The sequence below is a fragment of the Podarcis raffonei genome, chromosome 8, assembly GCF_027172205.1.
Source record: "Podarcis raffonei isolate rPodRaf1 chromosome 8, rPodRaf1.pri, whole genome shotgun sequence".
Classification (NCBI taxonomy): Eukaryota; Metazoa; Chordata; class Lepidosauria; order Squamata; family Lacertidae; genus Podarcis; species Podarcis raffonei.
The window spans coordinates 35,281,784-35,287,783 of NC_070609.1; positions in this window are offsets into that span (position 1 = coordinate 35,281,784).

Below are 6,000 nucleotides of genomic sequence, written 5' to 3' on the forward strand. Positions count from 1 at the left end.
CACCCCCACAATAAACACTCACCTGGAAGCAGCCTGAGGGCGTTTTGAATCTAAGTCCCATCCTCTGATCCCCTCATCTCACCTCCTCCCCATGAGTCTTATGTTCATTGCTGTGAGCAGCTCTTGTGGTTGTTGTGTGGAGAATAGAGGCAAACTCCCACTTTCCCCCTTCTTGCATCAGCAACAAATGTGAAGGGCAGGTTCCATCTGCCTCTTTACCCAGCACACTGGTGGAGACACCTCACACGCAGCAGAACCCAAGAGAAAATCCTGCTGCTCTGGAATGGGGTAATGTTGGTGGCACCTCGGCATGCAAATCCCCTCCTTAAGTCTGCCCTGTTGCATGCCTCTGAGAGCCCCTTGCCTTTGGCCCAGTTTGTGAGCCACACAACTTGAGTCACTTGCCTCCACCCCAGCTGGCTACCAGCCCACCAGTTTCTTCCCACTGTCCATCTAAAACACCCCCCCCCTCAGTGGTTGATGGACCCAGAAGTTTCTGGTTTGCAGCTTACAGAAGGGAGACCCAGACACTGCAAGGCCTGGCCTGGTGAGAGATCTGGGGCCCAGCTTGGCCTCCGTAGCTGGAGCTCCACCACTCCTTCCATGACAGACAGGCAGGTCACTTGACAGGCCGCTCTGGGGTGCCCTGTGACCCCTGGTTATTTATGTGGCCTTGTGAAATTGATGTGCCTAGAGCCCTGGGACAGATAAGTGGAGGCTCCGTCATTAGTTTAAGCAGAGGTGAAAGGTGGTCAATAAAGAGGATTTCATGTCGCATTGATCATCCCTTGGCATTTCTTCCTGGCTCCCACCTCCCAGCCTCCAGGAAGAGCAATTAAAGGCAGAGCCAAAGCTCCACTGGGCAGCACAGCAGAATTTCCAAGGGTGGCCCAGGGAGCAAGGTCCCTGCCCCTTGAGCCTGGCTTTGACTGCCAACGCAGGCAGGGCTCAAGGGCTGCCCTTGCTACAACCAGCCACTCACAGGCATGGAAACAGTTGACTCCGAGATCTGAGAGCTTTGCAGTTTGTTTCTTCAACACCTTCATCAAACATTGCAGAGGCCACCTCCCTCCTTTCCTTCCCAGGACTTCAAAATGGTAGGAGAATTTCCTTGCCCATCAACAAAGCAGAAAGCCAGGTCTATGGTGAAGGGGGGCATTGGTTCAATGGGCAGTGGCTGTTTTTACTAGTTTCATTTTAATGATGCTTTGCAGACCTGTTTTTATGTTCCAGTTGCTCTTTTCTATCCCATTGTGTGTGTTTGCCGTTAACAGAACACCAGTGTGGTGAAATGGTTTTACTAGTGCTTGGGAAACCAGGGTTCAAATCTCCATTCAGGCATGAAGCGTGCTGGGTGTGACCTTAGGCCTGTCACTGTCTATTAGCTTCACAGGGTTGTTGTGAAAATAAAAAGGGGAGAGAGACCTGTGTATGCCACCTTGAGCTCCTTGGAGGAAAAAGGTGGGGTATAATAAATGCAACAAGCAAGCAAGCAAATAAACATCAAGCACCATTTAGTAGAAAGGAAGAACAAACATTCAGCCAACAGCCAAAGCCCTTCTTCAAAGGTCCTTGGTGTTTTTCTTGCTTTTGCTCTTCTCTCCCCACCATTTCTGCCATCCTTCCAGTTCTCTTGCATAAGATCATATTTGCTTCACGTGAGACCTAGATTCATAAAATTGGAAGGGACCCTGAAGATCATCTTATCCAACCTAAATATGCAGCTCTCCCATATAGGGATCGAACCTGCAACCTTGGCATTATCAGTACCACGCTCTAACCAACTGTGCATAAAAAGTCATTCATTGTGGATCCTGAACGCTTGCTAGGAGAAACCTCCCACACCCCATCTACCAGTAGTGATGTGTTTTATGCAAGCCGAAAGGCAAAGAGGTTGGGGTGCAGGTGGGACTTCTCTCCCTTAGATCCTATTCATGCTTCAGAGGCTGCTGAGTGGCTCCTTACTTTGCCAGCTTGGCGGATCAATTGACCAGGCCATTTTAATTTTTTTTCCAGTCCCCCCCCCCTTATGACTTCCTTAAGTCTGCTGCTCCCTTTGACTTCCTCCATCTTTTGCCCATGGATTCTGTTAGACCTTCTGGATGAGATGGGCAAGAGTGAGATCTGCCATAACCCCTCACCTGGCCTCCCTCTTGGTTTTGGCACAAACAGGGCCCATTGTTCTCACCCTTAGGATGTTGACAGCCAAGAACTTCTGGTGTGAAGGGAAAGAGTTATAGCTGCTTGCCATTCCAGGCCTGTTTTTAATCTTCCTCCAGCAATATTTGTATTCTGCAGCAGACCGAGCCGATGGATTGAGAGTCGGGCAGAAAAGCTCGCAGAGCTGGCAATTTGCAGCTCTTCCCCCCCTAGAGCGGAGCAAACTCTGGTGTGGAAAAGTCAAAGGGAAATTAAAACAAAATTGCCATCAGCTGCCAGATTGCTCCATGTTCCTGCCCGGGAGGTGGTGGAAGGATGAGCCTGGCTGTAGGATCAGACCAAAGGGCTTGCTGCTAGGCCAGCATCATTCTTCAGTGTCATTGGCCATTAGTATCATGGGCCCAGCGCTGTGGAATACTCTGCCAATAGAGGTTCAGCAGTCGCCTTCTGTGCCAACTTTTAAATGAAAACTTTTCTATTCCACCAGGCATTTCGGAATGCACTCCTCCATAATGGTTAATTCATGGCTGTTTTTAACTTTATAGTTTTATGTTTTTATTGCTGTAAATTGCTTTGATTTTATATTTTTATAAAACGATACTGCAGTGTACATTTTTAAATAAATAAGTGATAAATAAATCCTGTTTCCACAGTGGCTAACCAGATGCCCCCCAGAAGCTGACAGGCAGTCCATGGGGGAAAGGGCTCTTGCTCCCCATTGATCCACTGCAACTGGCCTTGAGAGGCATGGCTCTCTGCTCTTAGTGGCTGGAGGCAGACACCATGACTTGGATTTGCCTGATCCTCTTTTAGGCCAAAGCCCCACAATGTGGCCAACACCACGCTGTGTGGGAGCAACTCCCACAGTCTAATTGGGTGCTGTGTGAAGAAGCATCCTTCACCCCCCCCCCCCGCCACTGAGTTCCTGTGCTATTATGAGAATGTTGGGGGCCAGAGAACTTCCATCTCTCCACTTCCTCTATGCCATTCACAATTTTACACCCCTCTATCATGTGTGTGCACCCCATTTCATATTACTTTTTACAAACTAAGATGTTCCAAACTTCACGTTGCGTGCTTTTATATAGGAAGGCAGGAAATATAAATATATATATTTTAAAAACAGCAACCCACAACATTTGTTAAAAACAAAATAGGTACGAACAAGAAACATTTCTGCGTGAAGGTTATCCCTAGAAACCTATTCGCAAAGACGATGCATTCTAGTTCTGTTTGACTTTGTTTATACTAGAGGAAATGGGGTGATAAACTTGCATGGAGGACACTCTGCCTGCCACCCTGGCCTGCCCCAACACAGCAAAGGAGAAGAAAACAGCCCTTTCCACAGGGACCCTTTGGGGCATCTTTCAGTGGCAGACATTTGAAAACCTTCAGGGTGAAAAACAAAACAGAATGAAGATGTTGTGAGGAATTTGGGCTTTAATCAAAGCTTGCCACCGCTGTCCAGTTCTTGTCCTTCAGCTCAGGCTTATAGAGTTCTTTGTGGGGGTGACTCCTCCCAAGTCAAGGAGAAAGGGCTGTAGCAGCCAAAGAGTTTGCACCCAAACCCCTCCATCAGAGACTTGCCACAGGACAAGAGGTGGGGGAGAGGAATTCGTCGTCTTTCTCCAAATGCATGGCCAGAATTGAGGACCTGAAACTACAGAGCTGCAAGTGGGCTCTGTGCAGTTTCACAAATAATTTAGAAACAGACTTAAACACATGTCCAAATAATTTAGAAATACATGTAAATTTAAATATATCCCCTTTCTGACCATTTTAAAATTAAAAACCTGGATTACAAGATTACAATTAAAATCCTTAAGAATAACAAGGAACTGTTTATGTTGTATCCATAAGAGCTCCTTGTATTTTAAACTCCATTTTAACAAATGAAATTAAAAGAGGGGGGGAAAATGATTGTAATTCAAATAATGATACTTTTTTTTCCAAGTGCGGTGCATTTTTTTCCAGTTCTGTCAAGAATCCTTCAAAATGCTTAACTTTCCTTTTGTGTGCAGTTTATAGCAACATTCATGGCAGTCCAGGCAAAGGCAAAGTTAAGCAAAGAATTTCAGATACTGAGAACTCAGTTTAAGATCGCAGCACCATGAGAATTGTCCCCCTGCCCTCCAGCAGATGTCCTTTAAGTTATTACATGGGGGTGGGGGTGGGAATTTGCTTTTGACTTCTCCGAATTCTAGTTTTTGCAAAAAGACTTCCTGGTATTTAATTTATTTTAATCTTGTATATCCAGTTATTTTATTTTATTTTAGTTCAAATTAACTATTATAAAATTATGCACACGTACATTTTAATTGAATTGAAATGTCCTAAGTGCAATTCACGATATCCTCATGAATAAATAAAACACATTTTCTAGCTCATTTCATGAAAACACGGAGAATAATACTCCAATAATGGTTATGTTTAAAAGGTTACAGTTGTTTAAAACAAGTGAGAAATGCATCATTCCATGTAAAGGGCTACTGCTGGAAAAAGGGAAATTGAAAAACAACATTTTAACCATTGTGGCCCGAAGAGCACAATTTAATATAAAAATAAAAAGCTCATCATTAGAAGGAAATCCTATGTCTGCTCATTTAAATCTTTGTACTTGTGAAAAGCATTCCACTACCCACATAACGAGAAAGGGCCGCTGTCTGTTAGGAAGCAAAAGGGAACTGAATGCTGGAGCTAAGCCTTTGGGCATTTCTGCACCGGTGACCAGAAATGTGACCCAGGAAAGCCCTTTTTTTGTTCCGCTTAAAGCCCAGAGCGAGGAGCAGCATCAGCCGCCGCCCCAGAGCCTGTCCTGCTGTTGGGGAAGCACCTCCAGCAACCACAGACAATGATCCTGGGCTTTATGGGAAGCCACATCGGTTTAGGGCAACCCGGGAAAAGGGGACGTGATACCGAGTGGCATGAATTATGCAGGAGGCCTGATTTAACACGCGCATTATTCCTCCCCGCAAGCCGAGCCCGGCGCACTTTAATGCTGCCTTTGCAGCCTCCCAATTCCCCAGCCCTTCCTGTGATTACTCACAGCAACAAAGCCCGCTCTTATTAGATCTAATTGAAACTTTTGCAGATAGAGCTGATGTGAGTCACCGAGGAAAACACCTGATTAAGCTGCAGGCACCGTCTATTTATATTTGTGCAGTGGTGGCAGAAGCAGCAGCAGCGCGCCATTGGCGGAGGTGTGAGAGGACGGGACACGGTGCCAAAGCGGAGGCCAAGCTCTCTGCCCCTTCTTGGAGCCCCACTGAATCGGTGGTGCTCCCCCCCCCCGCGCCCCGTCTGCTCCATCCCCTTTGCTGCTCTCTGGGGTGATCCTGCGGGAGAGAGGAGGGACCCCCTCCCTCGGGTTGTTACGACTGGGCCGCGTCTGGTGGCATCCACAAAGCCCAGTTTGGCTCATAAGGACACGGTATGGCGCAGTGGGGCGTGGTGGGGGTAGCAGAAGGGGGCTTGGTGCTGCCTTTTGGATGCCACGGATTGAGCGCCCCCTCCTCCCTTCCCCTCTGCCCTCTCCTCTCACAATGTAAAGATTTTGGAACACATCTGAAATGAAAATGGCTCATGACAATGAAGGGGGGGCCTTGCTTAACAGCAGCCGGGCAAGAGCAAATGTCAGGAAGCCAGTGGCCTGAACTACCCTGTATCTTCCCCACGCTCAGAAGCAGCTGCCCAAGAAAAAGCCACGTCGCCGCCTCCCCTCCCGCGGCATCTTATGTGTCCAGAATTCCATATCACTCCGAAACCTGCTTTCCGTCTCATCAACATTCGTGAGCTGATGGAACTTACCAACTCATTTATATTCTGCTTCCAGCAGAAGCA